A 23542-nucleotide genomic window follows, 5' to 3' on the forward strand; every position below is an offset into this window, starting at 1 on the left:
AAAAAGAATAAGAGCCTTGGCAAAAGGGTCATTTTATAGGCCACCATGCGACCAGACCAAGAGATTTTGCATGCAAGCCAGTCTTTCAGGTTCCTTAGAACCGACGTAAACAAAGAAGGAAAATTATGTTTAAATAAGGTCTCATATGTGGAAGTTAGCTTTATACCTAGATAGGGGATAAAATCTAGGGACCAATCAAAAGGAAAATTAGCCTGGTAGACCTTATAAACAGCTGGAGGAAAGTTAATTGGCATAGCTTTAGATTAAATTTGGGGAGTGTGGGAGGTAAGGAGTTAATTTTTTGTGTAAAACTAGTTTATTTGTGTGTAAAAAATTCTTAGGGTGTAGTTTTACTATTTGGCCACAAGATGGCAACAGTACCTTTTTGTTTCATACGACCTGCAAGCGTCCTTCCGGATGCTTGCAGGAAGTAGAAAGAGGCTGGGAGTTTATTTCTCACAATGATCGCGCTGCTCAGCCGAGCGGCAGCGGATCATTGCGGGGCTTAGATTAACGAACGGGAATGGATTTTCCCGTTCGTTGATCTCTGGGCGAGCGGGCGGCGGCGTGTTTACTAGCGGCGGGCGGCGTGTTTACGAGCGGGAGCGCGGGCAGCGGCGGGAGAGCGGAAAGTACGGATTTCTCCGTCCCTGGGGGTTAAAGGATGGAAAAAGGGACGGAGAAATCCGTACGGGCGGGGGTAAAGTGGTTAATATTCGAATTTGACCTAATGGCGCATGCTAAGGGTTCCATCATCAGAGAAAAAATTAAAGGGGAAAGGGGACACCCCTGACAGGTGCCCCTTTGCATAGTTATAGAGGAAGAATTAGCACCTGGGATCCTAATTATTGTTTCAGGAGAACGATAAAGAGACTGGATTGTATTTAATATTGTACCTGGAATACTAAAATGGTGCAAAGTAGTGTTCATGTAAGGCCAGAGCACAGAGTCAAACACTTTGACCAGGTCGAGACTCAATAAAACCAACCTTTCCCCTGTTAACCAAGCATCCTGTATGATATTAATAGCTAGCCTTGTGTTGTCAGTAAGCTGACGTCCAGGAATAAATCCCGTCTGAGAAGGGGAAATAATTGATTGAATAACTCCATTTAATCTAAGGGCTAGGATTTTTGCCAGCAATTTAATGTCGTTATTCAGGACTGAGATTGGTCTGTAATTGGTAGGTTGTGTATGGTCCAATTTAGGTTTAGGAATAAGAGACATACTGGCCAACAACATCTCTTTAGGAAGAGGAGAACCGTTCATAACTGAATTAAACAAGCCCTTAAGACGGGGTAGGAGTATGTGACTGAAAGTTTTATAATATAAAGCCGTATACCCGTCAGGGCCTGGAGATTTAGAATTTTAAGAGATTGGATAGCTGTACGTATTTCATCATCAGTGATTGAATGGCCTAAAGTCTCGACCTGATCAGCGTTCAACCTGGGCAGTGGTAAAGTATCCAGCCAGTTCTTGATAAATTCAGGAGAAGGAGAAGCTTCGGGGGTATAGAGTTTACCATAGAAGGACTCAAACAGTTTTACAACCTCATTCGGATGAGAGATGAGGCGGCCCCTCGAGTCTCGAAGTTTGTACACATGAGGGACTCTATATGATTGGTTCAGTTTACGGGCAAACATTTTTGAGTGCGAGTTGCCCAGTAAAATACACCGAGTTTTAAAACGTCGGAGTTCTTTATCAATTTGGGAATCAAAACAGGATTCTAGTTCTTTGCGTTTAGCAATAAGATCTCTCAAGGAGCCTGAACTGCCAATTACGGTCCTCCTATGCAAAATATCAAGTTCTCTACTAAGACGAGCAATCTCTGCGCCTCTAGATTTTTGCTTATGCTTGGCTATGCTTATTAAATGGCCCCTAAGGACGGCCTTATGTGCAGTCCAAAGAGTTCCCGGTGATAGACCATCAGTCTCATTATCCTCAAAAAAATTCTCGAGGGTGGTAGAAAGTTGATCCCTCACCGAGGAGTCAGATAATAGGGAGTCATTAAGCCTCCAATGAGCCATCGAATAGGGAAAGCCAAGATGATGAAATGATACCTGTAATGAAGCGTGATCTGACTAAGAATGCCATCTCGTCTCAACACCCGAAGAGCCCCCTATATCAACAGGGGAAACAAACATATAATCAAGCCTGCCATACACGTCCCTAGCTTGGGAATAATACCAGGGAAGTGAGCCCTCCAGACGTCCAATAATTGAAATTTACGTAGACAAGAAATGAGAGTTCTAGACTGTCTGTCTGCTCCTGTCCAAGGAGGGACTAGACACACCATTAAAGTCGCCCGCTAGAATAAAATGAGGGGAATGAAACTGATCCATATGCTGGAACAGGGACCTGTAGAACTGGGCTTGAGAGCTTTGGGGCACATAGCAATTGACCAGTGTTATGTCCTTGGAGCCTAGTCTAGCCTTAATAATGATGAAACGGCTCTGTGGGTCCCTATATATCTGTATAACAGTGATGGGGGTCTTATTATGAATGAGAATAGCCACTCCTCTCTTCTTCCTCTCAAAGGTAGTATAAAATACTCGAGAATAGGAAGGGTCAAAAAAGGTGGGAGCAGAGCGATCACAGAAATGAGTCTCCTGCAAAAAAATGAAATCTGGTTTGGATTTCTTATATTCCCTGAAGGCTTTCCTCCACTTGTGGGGGGTATTAAAACACCTCACATTATGAGAGATAAAAGTAATGGTCATTTCCAGTAAAATATTGCAAAGCTCCACAGACAAGTGTTAACCGTAGACCAAAATACAAGGAAGAAGAGAGGAGAAGCACCTCCATAGGAGTGAATATAAAATAACCAGATACTAGTAATGCATAAGAACCAATTGCACAGCAATGAATATGTACCTGTAGGGAGCAAAAAAACTGTTAAGACAAACATCAAATAAAAACTTAACCAGATATCACAACCCTGTTGAAAAATAAGGGCCTCGGCCCAATATTGAAACTCTGACCATAGGGTTGTGCCAATTGAGTCTTTTAACCTCTGCAGCAAACAGAGCATCATAGGGCACTACAAATCTCTCAATATGATGTAAACAGTACCACACGATGGGGGGGGGGGGGGGGGTAGTAGGCTGACCACGTAGCATGAGAGGACAGCCGCAAATATATAAAAAAGGAGGTAAAGTAAAAAAAAAATAAGGCAGAATCTTTTCCTCGGCGAGGTTGCAATAGGATCCTGATCATCCAGGAGACCGAAGGGGTCCAATGTCCTGTTAGTCCTCATATTTGAAAAAAGCATACTAGGCCAAGTTAAAAAAAAAAGTGAGAAAAAAAATAACGGAAAGTACCTTAAGAGTCTAAAGCTTGAGAGTAGGTCGGGCGCTAGGATGGGTCCTTACCAGGGGAACGCTGAGAATGTTGAGGAGAATGAGGGCGCCTTTTCAATCCAAGCTTGTACAGGATCTCCAATCCCTCCTTCGGTGTGGTGGCCAGGAAAGTAGATCCATTATGGGGCACGATCAATTTAAAGGGATAGCCCCACCTGTAACGTATTTTGGCCTCTATGAGGACCGCGGTAACGTCCTTCATCTTTTTCCGCTTCTCCAAAGTGACAGGGGATACATCCGGAAAAATTTGAATTGGTTTATCTTCGTACAACAGAGAAGAGGCATTACGAGCCGCGGACAAGATCTTCTCTTTAATGAGAAAGTCCTTAAGACATAGGATCACATCTCTAGGTGGTTGGTCCTGTCCGGGCATTGATCTCAATGCACGATGCATCCGGTCGCAGGTGAAGGCCAAAGCCGGGGCCTCAGGGAAGAGAGATTAGAAAATCTTACCGATGTGAAGCTCCAAATCTGTATAGGATTCATTAAGGCCCCGTATGCGTAAATTATTCCGACGGTTACGGTTATCCAGGTCCTCCGCTTGAACCTGGAGCTGGATAACCGTAGATTGTAGGTCCTCATGTTCCCTTCGAAGTGTAGCATGAGCTTTAACTAAATCATCCTGGGCGGTTTCCAACTTCTGCGTGCGAGTTCCCAGGGCCGCCAGCTCCTGTGATAGCGTGGTAGTGGCGCGATGCAGCTCCGACTGAAACTTGGAGACAATTTGTTATAAATTGCTTCCAGACTGTCGTCCAACTCTTTTTTAGTCAGCCCAGGAGGGTGTTGAGGCCAGGCATCCCCAGGGTCTTCAGAAATAAGATCTTGCGAAGGGCCGGAACGAGACTGGGCGCCATCTTGAGAAGACATGCTTACGGAGCGGGCCCTGGTGAAGTAGTCTCTCACCGATGTTTGAGCCAGTGATTCCTTATTCTTCCGCCTGTTCGACATACACGAGCAAGTTACCCGGGGGTGGCAAGTACTTTGGAGTGAATGAAAGTTATAATTCCCCCGGTAATCACAGCTTTGATCAGAGGATTAGAGGAGCTGCATGAAGATCCGTCTCATCACTTCCGCGCCGCACATGCGCCCCCACCACTAGGCCTTTTAAAGCTAATGGGAACCCATATTTAAATAAAAAAGTCAGATACTCACCTAAGGAGAGGGAGGCTCTGGGTCTCATAGAGCTTTCCCTCTCCTCTCCCGTTCCTCGTCCTGTCAGCGCGGGAGACTGCAGGAGGATTGTCCGGGGAGATGCGCACCTGAGCCCGGCCGAGAGAGAAGACTTCTGTCAGGTGAGTACTTTACTTTTTTGCAGCTGAAATGCGGCCCACTATGTTATTTTCTGCTAAAATGTTTCCCACATTGCATGTATTTTCTGGTGAAATGTGGCCCACTGCATTTATTTTCTGCTAAAATGTTTCCCACGTTGCATGTATTTTCTGGTGAAATGTGGCCCACTGCATTTATTTTCTGCTGAAATGTTTCCCACATTGCGTTATTTTCTGGTGAAATGTGGCCCACTGCGTCTATTTTCTGGTGAAATGTGGCCCACTGCGTTTATTTTCTGGTAAAATGTGGCCCTCTGCATTTATTTTCTGGTGAAATGTGGCCCACTGCTTTTTTTTCTGGTGAAATGCTGCCCACTGCGTCTATTTTCTGGTGAAATGCGGCCCACTGCGTCTATTTTCTGGTGAAATGCGGCCCACTGCGTTTATTTTCTGGTGAAATGCGGCCCACTGCGTTTATTTTCTAGTGAAATGCGGCCCACTGCGTTTATTTTCTGGTGAAATGCGGCCCACTGCATTTATTTTCTGGTGAAATGTTGCTCACATTGCATTATTTTCTAGTGAAATGTTTCCCACATTGCGTTATTTTCTGCTGAAATGTTGCCCACATTGCGTTTATTTTCTGGTGTCTGGGGGTAACTGTTGCTGCATTTATTATTTAATGGTCATAGTTGGCTATATTTGCTGCTTTGGGGTTACGGTGGGTATACTAATAAATAGCATCACACAGTTTCTGCACACCCATGATGCGAATTCTCGTTTCACATCATGGCGGAAACACTGCTTTCTTATGCCTCGCTGTTACATAATTACGTTAGCTCCGCCCATACAATGTCATGGCCACACCCATTTGTCAGCAACCCCCCGCCCATTGGCACTCGGTGATAAATAAGTCGATGTTAGGTTGCAGTTTGGGCACTCGGCCTCTGAAAGGTTAGCCATCACTGGTCTTTAGGGTTTGTGCAATGATGAATTAATTTTAAATATTACGATTGTGTCAATTTTATATGCAGGTACTGAAGGAAAATCCTTTTTTGTTAATGTATTAATTTGATTATTATGGCTGCTAACCCTGTTTTATATGTATGTACGCATAGAGCACTTTATATTTAAGTGTTTGAATGTCATCTCTGGTGTGACCTTTGGGTCACACTATATACAACTGGTGGCTGAGTGTGATCTTAAGGTCGCATAATACACATTTCAAGTCACGTCCTATGCGACGCTGTGAGCGCGCAGTGTACAAATAAAGTCTGGCATTGAACATGTATTCACGGCCGCAACCCTCCAGCGTATCAGGTCGGGCGGTGGTTAAGCTGAGACGCAACCGGAACTGGAAATCAAGCGTGACCAAGGTGTAACGCATACATTTCCGGATGGAAACCTGAATGCAGAGGATGGCGAATGGCACCGATTCGAACAGGAATTAGCAGGTAATGATACTGGATTATTTTTAATATAAAAGATGTGATTGCCCGCCTGCTCTCAATACCCCTGAGGATGGCAGAAGGCCAAAACCGGTCGGGTTGAGAGCGGGCATACACTACAGAGAGTGCCATTTGGTGAGGTGCCTAGTACCACCATAGTGGGAAGCGATTATTGCCGGTGGGTCCTATGGGAAATAGGACCCACAAATGTGAGTGTTTTATACGTGTATATCTGCACTTCCTATATTAATAAAAGTGGATCTGTTTCTTGAAACTGAGGGAGTCCCCCACATCTCTGGTTTATATCTCCCTGGTGTGAGTTCTGCAGAGTACCACTAAGAGGAGAGACGGCCCTATATCATTTGTGACTATAGGAACTTCAGCGCAGCAGTTTACTGTATATTAGATTGTTGGAGACTGAGGATAGAATCTTTCCTGTCTGCAGCTGGTCTACAAGTTCCTGAAAAAGGGCGCCTGTACTCGTTAACCTATGTTTTATGTAGATCAGAGCAATGCCATCTGTTCTGTCTGCCTCCAAAAATTGAGCCGTAGAAAGGTCAACACCCACGTAGGGACAACTGCCTTACGAAGGCACATGGAGAAAAGGCACAAACTGCAATAAGAAGAGCACCAGAGGAAAAGCAGCACACAAAAGAAAAGCCACCCTCCTTCTCCTCTTCCTCCTTCAGGTGCAGCATCTTCAGCCGCTTTCTCCCTTGCACCTTCACAGCCACCCTCCTTCACTCCGCCTCTGACCTTAAGTGGTTACTGCTCCTCTGCCCACAGCAGCCAGATGTCTGTAAAGGAAATCTTTGAGCGGAAAAAGCCAATTTCTGCCAGTCACCCCCTTGCCCGGCATCTGACAGCTGGCTTGGCGGAACTGTTAGCTCACCAGCTGGTGGACTCTAAGGCCTTCCACACCGCAATGGAAGATGCCAGGTCGCAATTTTTTCTCTAAAAAGGAGATACCCAAACTGTACCGTGAGGTTGATAGCGTTGGGTCAAGGATCCACCTGACCACGGATGCCTAGTCTGCCATGCACAGTCAGGGGAGGTACATTACTTACACAGCCTATTGGGTCAATCTGGTGACTGATGGCAAGCAGGGAGTACGTGGCTGTGCAGCGGACCAACTTGTGACACCTCCATGGCTTGCAGGCAGGCCTCCTGCTACATCCTCTTCGCTGTCGTCCTCCTCCACCTCCTCCTTGGCTGAGTGGCAGTTCAACTCTGCTGGTGTTGCTATCTCCTCTCCAGCTACACAGCCCCAACTCCCCAGGGCCTATGCTGCATGCCAGGTACGACGGTGTCATGCCATTTTAGACATGTCTTGCCTCAAAGCGAAGAGTCACACTGGAGCAGGTGGATCAGTGGCTGACCCCACACCAGCTGGAGATCGGCAACGTGGTGTGTGACAACGGCAGCAATCTCTTGTTGGCTTTGAGTTTGGGAAACTTGACACATGTACCCTGCGTGGCACATGTGCTGAATCTAGTCATTCAAAGATTTGCGTCAAAGTACCCAGGCTTAGAGGATGTCCTGAAGCAGGCCAGGAAGTTGTGTGGGCATTTCAGGCGGTCTTACACGGCCATGGCACGCTTTGCGGACATTCAGCGGAGAAACAAGTTGCCGGTGAGATGCCTGATTTGCGATAGCCCAACTCGCAGGAATTCGACCTTCCTTATGTTCTCTTGCCTGCTAGAACAGGAGAAGGACGTCACCCAGTACCTCTACAACTACAGTAGAAGGACACAGACTGGGGAGATGGGGATGTTCTGGCCCAACAACTGGACACTCATGCGGAATGCATGCAGGCTCATGTGGCCGTCTGAGGAAGTGACCAACCTGGTGAGTCGCAGTGAAGGCACCATCAGCGACTTGATCTCGTACGCTTACTTCCTGGAGCATGCCGTGCATAGAGTGGTGGATCAAGCTGTGGAGGAGCGTGAACAGGAACAGTTACGGGAGGAAGCGTTGTGGGATAAATTCTCATCAGAACCAGATGTTTCCTCAACACCTGCGGCAGCACAGAGGGGGGAGAAGGAAGAGTCGTGTGGGGAAGAGGAGTCAGACTCGGATGATGAGGAAGGTGTATATATATAAATATATATATATATATATATTTATATATATTTAAAGACGATGTATAAATAAATTAAAAAGAGAGGACCAGATTAAAAAGAGAAAGTTTTATGCAGTAAATATGGTGGGCTACTGAATTTTTTCAAGTATTTCGTTCAGACCATCTGGGGTTAAGGTCTTGAGGATCTGTATCCAAAACATCTCACGTTTTTTAATGGAGTCAAAAGAGTCAGGACAATTGTGTGGAACAGATTCGATGAGAGTGATGTGAAAGAATGTTGGATCGCTGTTGTGATGGGTGGAAAAGTGACGCGAAACGCTGTGTAAGGGGTATTTGTTTAATATATTTATTTTGTGTTGTCCTATTCTGCTACGTGCTTGTTGAGTGGTCCTGCCCACATACTGCAACCGACACGGGCATGAAATAACATAGATGATAAACCTTGATTCGCAATTGATTGTGTTTTTGATAGGATATTCAGTTCTGGTAACCTGGGAGATGAAGGATGATGTGTTGATAACAAATTGGCAGTCCAGACATTTTTTGTTGTTACACGGGGCACAGCCTGGTGTCATGGTGCCAGAGTCGTGACCAGTGTTCAATGGTGTGTGACGGAGTTTGCTGGGAGCTAGTATACTACGAAGGTTGGGGGGCACGTCTGTATGTAATGGTGGGTCTGGGTGGAATAATGGTCCTCAGGTGGGGGTCCTGCAGGAGGATTTCCCACCTGTCGTTCAGAATATTCCGGATAGAATGGTGCTGGAGGCTAAATTTGGTGATGAACCTGGGCATTTCTGTAGTCTGAGTATCAGAGTTAGGTTTTGGCGGGTTAGTGACTGTGGCTTTTTTGTACGCATCACTTAGTAATTTTTTGGGGATATTTACGATCGGTAAATTTCTTTGAGTATTTTGGACTGGGTGTTGTATTGTCGTATGTCAGTGCAGTTGCGGTAAATTCTTTTGTACTGACTGTATGGGGTGTTTTTGGTCCAGGGGGCGGTGGTGATAACTACGGTAATGTATATAATTATTGGCGTCAACGGGTTTAAAGAATGTTTTAGTTTTGATATGATGTTGGTCTGTGTACAGAATGAGATCGTGAAATTCTATGGATACTGGGTCATGATGGGACGTGAACTGTAGGCCGGCCGTGTTGGTATTGAGATATTTGAGAAAAGACAGGATTATGTCGGGAGTACCTTTCCATATGAATATTAGGTCGTCTATATATCGTTTGTAGAAAATTATGTTGCTTGAGAACGGGTTGTGAGTGTACATTTTTATATATTCAAAATATCCCATAGCTAGGTTAGCATAGGAGGGGGAGAAAGAACTTCCCATGGAAACGCCGCTGACCTGGTGGTATGTTTGTTCTTGGAAGGTGAAGACATTGTTGTTAAGAATAAATTCTGTACACTGCATGAGGAATGATTGTTGGGTTTGTGGCATGGAGGTATTTGACTGAAGGTAATATTGTAAAGCTGTAAGGCCAAAAGTATGTGGTATGTTAGTGTAAAGAGAGGTGACATCGCAGGTTAACCAGACATATTCGTCTTGCCAGGGTATTGATTGTATGAAGTTGATGAGGTGTTGGGAATCTTTAAGAAAGGATGGTAAGGATTGGATGTGGGGTTGTAAATGTGTGTCTATAAATCGGGAACGGTTGCTAGTAGCAGAATCTATACCGGAGATGATTGGTCTGCCTGGTGGTTTCTGGAGGCTTTTGTGGATTTTGGGCAGATAATAGAAACAAGGAGTTTTGGGATGGTGGTTAATAATGAAGTTTCTCTCATTTTTGGTGATGATATTGTTCAGTAAGGCTTCACTAATGAACTGTTTTAAGATTTTATTGATTTCAGGGGTGGGGTCAGTGGGTAGTAGTGTATAATGTTCAGGATTGTTGAGTAGCCGAAGAGATTCCTCTAAATATTCAATTTTGTCTAGGATGACAATTCCTCCACCCTTATCTGCTGGTTTAATGACAATGTTGGAATTGTTTTTCAGAGTTTTGAGGGCGGATCTTTCGACCTTTGAAAGATTTGATGTAGGGATGATGTCGGGAATATTGAGTTCTTGTAAATCCTTCAAGACTAGGGAGTAAAAAGTATCTGTATAATTACCCTTTGATGCAGTAGGGTAGAAACGTGAACGGCCTTTTAGTTGAGTATTGATGTATTTTTCAGTTTCTATCTCGGCGGTGGGTACGGAGACTATGGGGAGTGTGTCATTCGTGGTGATGATAAGCTGGATCGAATCGGTATGTAGAGCAGCAGCATGTTTTTTTAGGGCAAAATGTCTTTTTAATGTGAGTTTGCGGACATAGGTGTTGAGATCACTGAACAATTCGAATAGATTTGATTGGTTGGTGGGGCAGAAGGAGAGGCCTTTTTCTAATAAACCGGTTTCATGTTTGGTAAGGATATGGTGGGAGAGATTGAAAATGCTCTTTTTGGTTTCAGTGATTGTGGTGGTGTTGGTGGTGGAGGGAAGGAGTGTTATCTTTTGCTTTTTTTTTCCTTTGCCTCTACAACCTCGTTTTCTGTGTCTAATAATGGACGTTTCATTTTGTTTGTTGGTTTCAGAATGGACTGGGATGAGGTGGGGCTGGGAAGTTGTGTGCAAAGGACGTTCTGTGACAGCGAGGCTGGTAATTCTAAAAAAGAAGGTGACAATGATTGGTTTTGTCTTTCTGTGTTGTGGGTGTGTTGGGAATTTTTAGGTATGAAAAATTTGCAGACTTTAGTTTGTGTTGGAGCTCCAGGGGGGGGGGGGGGAGAGGGGAGCTGATGTGGATGAATCTGATGTGGCTGGTGAACTAGGGCCTGAGGTGTATGTGCTGATTTGAGATAGCCTAAGGTCGATATCTGTTGAATCATCGGTTGGCACCCTGGTGGGGGAGGGATTGCCATCCTTTGGAGGTACTGTTGTGTCAGGCTTGTGTATAACAAGAGTATCTGGTGGATTTACAATGCGTTTAAGGGTGATGTCACCGCATAACGCAATAAAGGTACCACTGCCAGTAATCCTTCTCCCATGTCCACGCAGGCAAGGACAGGACGCTCCAGCGATCTCATGGTGATGTTGGAGATGCGGACATTCTTTAGTCAAATGCCTCGCCTTAGCCCTTCCGGATCCACCCTCCACCAACGTTTGGACCGGCAGGTAGTCGACTACCTGGCCTTAAGAGTGGATGTAGACACTGGGAGCAGCGATGAACCCTTGGACTACTGGGTTCGCAGGCTTGACCTGTGGCCAGAGCTGTCACAATTTGCCATCCAACTTCTGTCTTGCCCTGCCTGAAGCGTCCTGTCAGAAAGGACCTTCAGCGCAACTGGAGGCATTGTCGCTGAGAAGAGAAGTCACCTTAGTCACAAAAGTGTTCAGTACCTCACCTTTATCAAAATGAATGAGGCATGGATCCCGGAGGGCTACTGCCCGCCCAAAGACTAAGTTAGTCCCCACACACAGCATCTCTGCCTGCACGCCGTGTGACTGCCTGCCCCAACACTAAATCGGTCCCCACACAGCACCTCTGCCCGCAGGCCGCTTGACTGCCTTCTCCACCACCACCATCAGGGTCCAGGCGGATTCCTGAATTTTTAAGGCCGCTGCTAGCAGCCGCCGCTATAATAATTTTTCTGGTGCGTTTACATGCCAGCCTAATTTTTCTGGCTGAACTGCAGCTGCAACAACAAAACAAAAGGCATGTACATGTGCCAATTTCCCTTCATGATCATTACCTTGCCACGGTGAAGGGGCTTGCGTATCACAATGAAACAATGACCGACGGCTATATGAATGTCTCAGGGGGGTGGCACACCAAAGATAATAAGGTCGTTGCTTCATTGTGGACAGACCAAATTTGATCAGCTGGACAGTCACTGTTCTGTCATTCAGCTACCTCAGCCCGGCGACCATATGGGCTGGAAAGCCGCCATCACCTGCGTTCTCGTCATGGTGCGCACCAGTCCAGAATGGCCGTCACTACACAAACAGCTGCTTGCAGTCACTGCATACCTTTCACTGCATCTTTGACTGCACATTGTATTATACCTGCCAGTCAGTACATACCTTTCACTTGAATGGATGGCAGACTTGCCCTCCATAACAGATTTTCGTTAAAGGATTTAAAGTTGATTCATCTCATATACAGCAGGGCCTCGAAAGTCCTCCCGTATTGTTATTTTTGGTCACTGCCTCGGGATGTGCATGCCATGCCTGCTGCCTTCCTTGGATGTGTGGTGGTAGCCGTTCGTGCTCCTTTGCCCACAGCGTGCCTGTTGCCTTTCTTGGATGTGTGGTGGTGGTGGTAGCCGTTTCTTAGGTTCCCACTCCGGACCGGAATCAAACCAGAATTCCCTGGCCATTACCCGCGGTCACCATGCTACTGAGAAAGTACCATCGAAAGTTTCACACATGTGAATGAATGGCAGACTTGCCCTCCATAACAGATTCTCGTTAAAGGCAAGTGGTGTCATCTCTGGCACACAGCGGTGGGTCAAGGGTCCATCTGACCACAGATGCCTGGTCTGCAAAGCACGGTCAGGGCAGGTACAATACTTATACAGCAAATGGGTCCTTACTTGGATGTGTGGTGGTGGTAGACAGTTCTCAGGCTCCCACTCCGGACCGGAATCGAACCCTGATTCCCCGGCCATTATCCCTGTGGTCACTCACAATGGCAGACTTGCCCTCCATAACAGATTCTCGTTACAGGTACTGAACAGCCAGCAGAAACGGTAATTAAAAAAAAATAGATGTAAGCTTTAACAACAGTAGAGAAAGAACCATCGAAAGTTGATAAGGCAGTCAGACATTACCTGATATCACCGAGGAAGAGCAATCTCGCCATGGTGCGTACCAGTCCAGCACAGCCGTCACAACACAAACAGCTGTTTGTGGTGCGTTACACAGTGAGTTTGGTGTGTCAGTGTGAAGCAGTACTCTAATTACACTCCCTGATTGATGTATACACATGCAAGATGTTTTAAAGCACTTTAGGCCTGCAATTTAGCATGCAATGTGATTTCTGCCCTTAAAACGCTGCTTTGCGTCAAATGCAGATTTTTACCCGGGACTTTTGGCATCTATCCCACTCATCCATGCCCCCCTCCAGGTGTTAGACCCCTTGAAACATCTTTTCCATCACTTTTGTGGCCAGCATAAGTGTTACTAGTTTTCAAAATTCACCTCCCAATTGAAGTCTATTGCGGTTCGCGAAAGTTTGCACAAACCTAACTTTTGCGGAAGTTCGCGGTTCGCGAACCGAAAATCGGAGGTTCGGACCATCTCTAGTTGAAACTGAGATGGAAAGGTAAGTTTTATGTATAAAATGCCGCAATTTTTCAATAATTTATTGTTTAAAACCAATGTAACCCCGCTGCTAAAAAAAAAAAGAAACCAGATACTCACCTAAGGAGAGGGAGGGCTCTAGGTCTTAATGAGCCTTCCCTCTCCTCTGCCGGTGCTCTCGGTGCAGGTTCCCCCGTTCAAAGCCCCCGCCGCAGGGAACTTCGAGAGCCGAGTCCTCCCGAAGACAGGCGGCTCCATACTGCGTATACGCAATGACGTGATAAAGGGCGCTCGCGCGTGCGCAGTGTGGAGCGGCCCGTCTTCAGGAGTACATGGGCTCCCGAAGACTTTCCGAAGTCCCCTTTGCTGGCAGAAGGAGCAGTATTTGACCAATTTAGTCAAATACTGCTCCCGGGGACAGCGCAGCACCGCTGGCACCGGGAGAGAAGAAAGAAGGCTCATTAGGACCTAGAGCAGCCTTTCTCAACCTTTCTACTCTGGAGGAACCCTGAAAATAACGTTTTGATCTCAAGGAACCCCTGCAAACAATTTTTTGATCTCGAGGAACCCCTGCATTTGTTTTGCAGGAGGCATGGTCTTAAAAATCTGTGTGGCTGTTTATTTCACTACCCCCTATTACACTGCCACTCATTATACTGTCTCCTGACCCCCCAATTTAGTGCTTCTTGTTACAGTACCTTCTATTATAGTGTGCTTTATTATACTTCCCCCACGATGAGTACTCGAGGAACCCTGGGGTTTCAGGGAACCCTGGTTGAGAAAGCCTGACCTAGAGCCTTCCCGCTCCTTCAGTAAATATCTGGGTTCTTTTTTTAGCAGTGGGGTTACATTGTCTTTAACAAAGGTTTAGTTCTGCTTTATGGGTACTTTGTTTTATTTTAGCTATTGTCAGAACTGCGGAATAGGGTGTGGGAATTAAGGGTGTACATTTTTTCTGTGCCATATTTTCAACCTTAGATATGTCATTTAGTTTTGTGTATTTTTAACTGCAATGTTTTTGTAGATAAAATCTCAAATGTCATCACCCAGAGGTCTATTCAAATGAATAAATACTCATGTAAAATTTGGTGTGCATAATAAAATGGAGAAAAATAAAATTTGTAGGCGCCAGTAAGTTCCTTTGTTTGCCTTTTTTCCTGGAGTCAATTTTGTGTTTTTGGTAACTGCACCATAACCTTGAGTGTAGTCATCTATCTGACTCAAGTGCCTACTTATTCTATATATAGCTGCAATTTACTTTTGATTAGCTAAGGCTGGTTCACGCTACAAGGGCTTTTTCTAAGCGCTTATGGTTTGGAAAACTCTTGCTTTTAAAATCGCAAGTGCTTAGAAAATGCTCTTGCAGTGTGAAGCAGCCCTAGCTAATCAAAAGTGAATTGCAGCTATATATAGAATAAATAGGCACTTGAGTCATATAGTTGACAACACTCAAGGATGTGGTGCCGCTCACCCAAAACACAACACTCAAACTGCTAAATAATATAGCATTTCGATACAACATAGTCCCTTTACAGGACTATACATTGCAAACCCTAAGTGAACAATTTTTTTTAAAACTAATGAAAACCACATCAAAACTGAAAAATAATCTTCAGTTCTAAGGACAATTACAAATGTGTACAGCTAATTTAAAAATGATACATTTATTTTCTGTTCCGGTATATTTTGTTATACAAATTGTCATGAAAGGCTCATTATAACATTTAAGTACAATACAATATGCTATTAGCAGTTGCATTACATAACTTTTCAATGTTAAACTTGTTTAACTGTGAATAATCATAAAAAAACAGAACAAATGCATATGTCTTATAAATCTTAGCTTATGAATACAGGCACAATGCAAATTGAACATTTGCTGTAGGAAATAATGGATACATTATAGGCTGGGAGGAGCAATTGCCAAGCTTGACTAGTTGCATCCTTCTAGTGAGGAAGTGCTAACCACTAAGCATGGTGGCTTAGTGGTTAGCACTTTCGCCTTGCAGCGCTGGGTCCCTGGTTCGCTTCCCAGCCAAGTCAACATCTGCAAGGAGTTTGTATGTTCTCCCCGTGTCTGTGTGGGTTTCCTCCGGGCACACCAGTTTCCTCCCACATCCCAAAAACATACAGTTAAGTTAATTGGCTTCCCCCTAAAATTGGCCCTAGACTACAATACATACATACATACATAGACATATGACTATGGTAGGGATTAGCTTGTGGGCTGCCTGAGGGACATTTAGTGACAAGACAATATATAATCTGTACAATCTGTACAATCTGTGTAAGATGTCGGCGCTATATAAATACTAAATAATAATCCATGCGCAGAGAGTGAGGTCAAGCCCGAGTTGAGCAAGGTTGTCCTGCAGGATGAGCAGGCAGATGGTATTGAAGACAGAACTGAAATCCAATCTGTCAAGGTGTTCCATGATGTACGCCAGACGGATGTTAATTGCGTCTTGCCTGTGCAGTAGCACAGACCCGATCGGGTTGGTAATAGTGCACAAGCACACAGAGGCCACACTTCAGGGGTCCTAGCGGTGGAAGGGGTCTGCAGAGGACAATGAGGGAAGCCTCTTTAGGATCCAGATCACCAAAATAGTTATTTCTGTAGAAATATTAGCACTTTTCTGGCATTTTTCTGATCACCAGATTTATAAAAGTGCTTATTAGCAAAAATAATCACTACTTTCATACAGGATTTCCATTCCTGGAAATCCTCTTTGTGATCTGAAGACTATGATTGTTTGCTATACAGTATTAATAAAAGTAAATTAAAAGTAGCAACCAGCCCAAGGGCGTTCATCAGTTCAAAAGTAGAGAATGCTATTGGAGCAGAGTGGAGTGTTTTCTTGATGCCCTGTTAGTCACTTATTCCACAGATCAACTCTTTATTAAGTAGGAGTTATGCAAGTCAAATGGCTAATCCAATAAAATGCAAGTCAAATGGCTAATTAATAAAGAGATTGAACAGGGATTGAGAAGGACTTAGTTTTTAATAGATTTTCATCCAATTTAAATATTTTGTTGAATCTTAATGTGCTGCCTCCAACCTGCAGCAGGCTCCTCTGTTTCACAGCCAGAACATGCAGCTGGACTCACCATTCTTTTCTACTGATGTTGAGATTGCCCATAATCCTTCTGCAGCTGCTGCCTACATTCCTCTCACTTTTAATCACCCTCAAAAGGTGATTTTTAAAGACCTATTGTCTTCCTTCATTTTAGACAGCATTATGGCCTATGTGTTGGGTTCCAAGATTGATACTGATATATCAGCAGCATTTAAAGAGACAAGTATTGAAAATCAAGAAAATTTGAATGATTTGAAAAAAATGTTTAGAAATCATAAAAAGTTAACTCTTAGACATTTAAGACGGAAGTGGAGTATTTCCACGATGCAATCATATGTGGACAAATGAATAGTACCTTGGGGAATGAGAAACAGATTTGTCCCAGCAGAACATCTGAGAAACCCAACATTTATTCCAAAGTGGAAAACTGCAGCAATTGCTTATAATTTGAATGTTATGCATAGGACTATAGAAGAAGAAACCATACAGTTAGAAGAACTAATGACAGAGATTAATGTATAGCCAGGTTAGAAGGGTACATATCTAACAGTGAGTTCCCTAGACTGAATGAAATGGTCAAACGGGAAGTAGAAATAACACACAAAAAAGATAAAGATGGTAAAACAAAATAAATTCCAAATTGATGTGAAGGAATGGAATTATGGACAATATTACAATTGCCTCCAGGGCTGGGCAAGTTCCAGGTCTAGAGGGCGGAAGGGTAGAAATACTGACGATGAGGGTGACTCGTTTGGGTCTCCTTCCTCCTCTGTAAGGCCTGTCTCTTTTTTAGAGGATGGCGGGGATACAGAAGAGGAAGAAGACGTAGAAGAAGAGGCCGTCGTAGAACACAGAAGAAGTGGCAGGACACAAGTGATTAAAAGGCCCAAGTACCAGACGAAGGACAGGCGGGCACAGGGGAGGGGGACCCAATCCACCTTGAAGAAAAGGGTACAGCCTCATTGGAAAGGAAAGGCGAACAGAGAATAGAGAGGGAACCTGTAGATGAGGACTTGGGAGACAGAAATAATATTTTTAATCTGTCGGATTTTGTTTTGAATGAACACCATGTGTCTGTATTGAATGAGGGGTTATGTTTTTCCCCAGTGTGTGGAGGAGACCCCTTTGACACATATAAAGATGTACATTTTTTTCTACGGAAAGTTTTGCTTAAAAAGATGTAATCAGACAAACAGAAACTGTCTCCCAGGTCACCAGATGGGAATTCGGAGGATGAGTATGGGATTAGGTCCCTGGAAGAAAGAAAAGCCTTGAGAAAGCTAGAGAGTCTGTTGAATTAGGGGGGTCCCTCTGTCCCCCGGGGCGACATGGAAACTAGTGCTGTCCACTCTGATCTCAGGCGGTTTTCCAGGTACATGCCTCCTCTCTCTATGGATAAAAATATACAGGTCTTTTCTGACTTGGTCAGTAGGGACCTAGAGAATATACGATGGGGACCAGGGTTTGATAACTTATCCCCCAAGAGAGACAGGAGGTTCTGGAGCTGAGAGAAGCTGAGAATGTAATTATAAGCGGTAGTGATAAGGGTGGAAATGTCGTTCTATGGGACAGGGGGGTCTGCTTTTGGGAAATGAACAGACAGTTGAGATATGAAGACGCCTATGAGAAATTGAGAAGGGATCCCTTCCCAGACATAATACAGAAAAGAGACGAAATAATTGAGATGGCATTTATGAAAGGAGCCATCTCGGCAGCAAAGATGGAGTATATGAAACCAAGACATTTTAACTCCCCTAACCAGGGTCGGACTGGGACCCTGGGGGCCCACCAGAGAAATTTCAACCTGGGGCCCACACATCCCATGATCGCGTTGAAAAAGGGGTGTGACCATGTACCAGAAGGTGGGCGTGGCCGTGAGGTATCATCGACAGGGCCAAATGTACATAGCAGCATTGTAATTGAGACACCGCTGCCCAGCAAATCTTTGCATAGTATTTATATAAAGTAATATAAAGTAATGTCCTAGTTACCATACATATTAAATTGATTACATTGTGAGCTCCTCTGAGGACAGTCAGTGACATGACTATGTACTCTGTAAAGTGCTGCAGAAGATTTGAGTGCTATATAAATGCATAATAATAATATGGTAGGACATTAGACTATGACTATGGTAGGATTAGAGTGTGAGCTCCTCTGAGGACAGTGACATGACTATGTACTCTGTAATGTGCTGCAGGAGATATCAGTGCTGTATAAATACATAATAATATGGTAGGACATTAGACTATGACTATGGTAGAATTAGATTGTAAGCTCCTCTGAGGACAGCCAGTGACATGACTATGTGCTCTGTAAAGTGCTGCAGAAGATGTCAGTGCTATATAAATACATAATAATAATAATATGGTAGGACATTAGACTAGGACTATGGTAGGATTAGATTGTGAGCTCCTCTGAGGACAGCCAGTGACATGACTATGTGCTCTGTAAAGTGCTGCAGAAGATGTCAGTGCTATATAAATACATAATAATAATATGGTAGGACATTAGACTAGGACTATGGTAGGATTAGATTGTGAGCTCCTCTGAGGACAGTTAGTGACATGACTATGTACTCTGTAATGGGCTGCAGGAGATGTATGTGCTATATAAATACATTATAATAATATGGTAGGACATTACACTATGACTATGCTAGAATTAGATTGTGAGCTCCTCTGAGGACAGTCAGTGACATGACTGTGCACTCTGTACAGTGCTGCAGAAGATGTCAGTGCTATATAAATATATTATAATAATATGGTAGGACATTAGACTATGACTATGGTAAGATTAGAGTGAGTTCCTATGAGGACAGTCAGTGACATGACTTTGTACTCTGTAAAGTGCTGCAAAAGATATAAATGCATCATACAAATATAGCACACTAGGCAAGATATGGTGGTAATCATTTGATTGTGAGCAATATAATGTCAAGTGTCTCCAAGTAGTAAGAAATGCAGCAATCCTGAAGAGTCTAGTGGACCTCCTCCCTCCAATATTCATTTCCCTGGCATCAAGTGGACCCTTATCTCCCTTATACAATTCCCTGGAGTCTAGGGGTCCACCCTCCCTTATGCAGTTCCCTGAATTCTAGTGGCCCAACTTCCCCATACAGTTCCCTAAAGTCTAGTGGATCTTCCTTTCCTATACAGTTTCCTAGTGTCTAGTGGACCTCCTCCTTGCCCTATAAAAGTTTCCTGGCATCTTGTGCACCCTCCCCTATACAGTTCCCTATAATCTAGTGGTCCTTCTGCCTCTATACAGTTCCCTGGTGTCTAGTTGTCCCCTCTTTCCCCTATACAGTTCCCTGGTGTCTAGTGGTCCTTAATTCCACAGCCTGTCATCAGGGGGAGAAGAGGAGTTATACTTACCTGGGGCTTATTCCAGTCCCTGTGGTCCATCAACTCCTCAGTGTCCATCTGGTCCATTCCGTTCTGCCGCTGTCAGCCCTAGTAAAATCCACAACTCAGCTCAGTCGGGACTATTGCGCATGCGTTGCCCCAGAGTCTCCTCAATCGTGCTCCCATAGTCAAGAGTATTCTGCGCCTGCGCAACCAAATGCTTTAAAGGACTTACGAGCTGAAATGGAAAAAAAAAGTGAATTACCTTAGTGCACTGTTAGACCTCTGTGTAGACGATCAGTGCCTCCCTTGTACTTTCCAGACCCCCTGTTATCTTAATCCTCTTATCATTATATGGCCCCGACCCAGCCCAGGGTCGCCTTATCTCTGTGTACTATAATCGCCGCTTTAAAATCCCTCTGCCTGCTCAGTTCAAATAGACGTGGCTGCGTAGGATAACAGCCCTGCCAGCAGCTCATCGTCACTCCGTACACTGAGTCATAAGTCATGTGGGCGTCACCACATGACCTCCCACATGACTGACTTCACTGCAAGCCAGCCGTGCCCCCTCAGCATAGAACAGAAGCGCTGAGAGAGGAAGAAGGTAACCTAGTAACAGCATTTGTTTACAGGAGATTTGCAGTGTAAGTAATTGAATTCAAAATCATTTATAACTGATGGGGGACACTTTTATTATCATGTAAAATAGCGTGGCAACATTTTTTTATGAAAAAAAAAAAACAATGTAAAAAAAAATAAATGTTGCCACGCTATTTTACATGATAATAAAAGTGTCCCCCATCAGTTATAAATGATTTTGAATTCAATTACTTACACTGCAAATCTCCTGTAAACAAATGCTGTTACTATTACTGTTAATGCTGTTACTGTTACCTTCTTCCTCTCTCAGCGCTTCTGTTCTATGCTGAGGGGGCACGGCTGGCTTGCAGTGAAGTCAGTCATGTGGGAGGTCATGTGGTGACGCTCACATGACTTATGACTCAGTGTACGGAGTGACGATGAGCTTCTGGCAGGGCTGTTATCCTATGCAGCCACGTCTATTTGAACTGAGCAGGCAGAGGGATTTTAAAGCGGCAATTATAGTACACAGAGATAAGGCGACCCTGGGCTGGGTCGGGCCATATAATGATAAGAGGATTAAGATAACAGGGGGTCTGGAAAGTACAAGGGAGGCACTGATCTTCTACACAGAGGTCTAATGCTGGGAATACACGGTTCGTTTTTGCCTTCGTTTAAACCTTCGTTTCGATTGTGCCTTTTGTCCTTTTCGATCCCGAAATAATCGGTCATACGGTTAATATCACCACCCACGGTTTCGGTTTTTTTTTCGATTCTGATGGTTTCGTTTTTCCAATGATCGAAGGCTGCAAAGAAACGAAACGAAAATCCCTTTTTACAGGGACGGACTAGCATAAACGAATATATAATCGATCTGAACAGCCATCAAGCCTACCAATGGCTCGATTAGATGGATAAAGAGAGATAATATCAAACATGTTCGATCACTAGTCGTTCGTTTTTGGGGTCTATTAATCGAAACTATAATGAGATTATGACTATTTTCACATACGTTTTCAACACTCGATTCGTTTACCGAACGAATCGAAGGTTTAAACGAAGGCAAAAACGAACCGTGTATTCCCAGCATAACAGTGCACTAAGGTAATTCACTTTTTTTTTTCATTTCAGCTCGGAAGTCCTTTAAATTGGAACTGTAATAAAAAACAAAGTGTTTTACTTACCTGTTGCTTCTGCCAGCCCCTTGCAGCCTTCCTGTCCCCCATTGGTTCTCCACATTCCTCCGTTCTCCCGCCGCTAGCTACTTTTGGTACTGTGGACTTGTAAGTCTATGGCAAGCCACCCGTTTCTTTCCTGCCTGCAAAAGTGTCCTGCACTATTGCAGAGAAAGATACGTGTGGCCCGGGGCGTGCAGAAGCAGTTGTTAAGTCGACCGAGCTGAAAATAACTTGGGGCGGGAGAAAGGAGGATCAAGGAGGACCGGCATCGGACAGGAAGGCTACAAGGGGATTGCAGAAGCACCAGACAAGTCAAACTTTTTTTTTTCAGTTCTGCTTTAACTGCACAGACACAGAACGTTCCTGGCTGGCAATGAAGCATGATTGAGGAGGCGTGTGGCCAGTGCTGTGCGTGCGCAGTAGTCCACTACTACTGGGCTGATAAAAACACTGAGGGAGCTGACAGACTAAAGGGGGCTTAAAGAGAACCTGAGGTGGGATTTAATTATGTTAGTGGGGCACAGAGGCTGGTTGTGCACACTAACATCAGCCTCTGTTGCCCCATGGTGTGCCTCCAGGACCCCCCTGCGCGCCGCTATACCCCCCGCAGTGCTAGCGACACACAGCGTGTCGCCAGCACAATGTTTACCTATGCCTGTCTGTTAGCGCCGCTCCCCCGCCTCCTCCGTATCGGCGCTACACACCCGCGTCCTTTCCCTCCCACTGATTGGAGGGAAGTGACGCTGGCGGGTAGCGCCGATACAGAGGAGGCGGGGGAGCGGCGCTAACAGACAGGCATAGGTAAACATTGTGCTGGCGACACGCTGTGTGTCGCTAGCACTGCGGGGGGTATAGCGGCGCGCAGGGGGGTCCTGGAGGCACATCATGGGGCAACAGAGGCTGGTGTTAGTGTGCACAACCAGCCTCTGTGCCCCACTAACATAATGAAATCCCACCTCGGGTTCTCTTTAAGAAGTATAAATCCTGTTACAACCTCTCCCCCCTCCCTTCTCATCCCATGGGTCTGGCATGTCAGCAGCACTGTGGCGTAGTGGTTAGTACTCTCGCGTTGCAGCACTGCGTCCCCAGTTTGAATCCCCGCCAGGGCACTATCTGCATGGAGCTTTTATGTTCTCGTGTCTGCGTGGGTTTCATCCGAGCATTACGGTTTCCTCCCACATCCCAAAAACATACAGATAAGTTAATTGGCTTAAATCAGTTTTCATTTTTGTAAAATGAAATCAATACGACATGACATGGACTCCTCGTACGTAATATTTGTGAGTCTCTCAGTTAATGCTCTGAGCTGTGATGCCTGAACATAATGGAGTAGATGTGGATACTGAAGTCCATATCCTGACTCACATGGCCCTGATGCAGGTGTAATGTAAAGCATTTTGGAACTGGACGGCATTGGTGTTTGTAGCCTGCACTATAACAATGCAGAAGATGGCATCTCTTATCCGGTCCCTGGCCACCTCCACAGACAGAGCCCCTAATTCCCATCCTGTTCCACAACAATTTGACAGGGCAATGGCTACCTGGCATCAGCAAGGAGGGAACAAAGCTGTTGCTGTATCATGCCCTGATACGGTGCACATCAGTGACACTCACAATGCTTTATTCATTGTCTGCAGGAATCCTCGTCACAAAACCTTGGACCAACTGACAGGACTTCCACAGTTCCCAGCCCTACCTGACCCCATTATCTGGCTTGTTATTCCCTTAAAGTACCATCTACATGATATGATTATTTGTGCGATTCGATTACAATTCTATTTACGATCCAATTAAATCCGACATGTCTGATCAGAATTCGATTTGCCATTGCATTGCAAAACAATGGCAAATCGAATCCCGATCGGACATGTTGGATTTAAATCGGATCGTAAATAGAATCGTAATTGATCGAATCGG

General features: G+C 44.7%; 1 long non-coding RNA gene across 1 annotated transcript in view; it reads right to left on the reverse strand.

Annotated features, from left to right (window-relative positions):
* The window catches only part of LOC137538490 (uncharacterized), a 62449-nt gene extending 42108 nt beyond the window's left edge, over window positions 1-20341 (reverse strand). The window contains exon 1 of the long non-coding RNA XR_011024808.1: window positions 20134-20341. This is a non-coding gene — a long non-coding RNA (uncharacterized lncRNA). The remainder of the gene's footprint in view (window positions 1-20133) is intronic.
* Window positions 20342-23542: the final 3201 nt, after the last annotated feature.

The sequence above is a fragment of the Hyperolius riggenbachi genome, chromosome 11 (assembly GCF_040937935.1).
Source record: "Hyperolius riggenbachi isolate aHypRig1 chromosome 11, aHypRig1.pri, whole genome shotgun sequence".
NCBI classification, from domain to species: Eukaryota; Metazoa; Chordata; class Amphibia; order Anura; family Hyperoliidae; genus Hyperolius; species Hyperolius riggenbachi.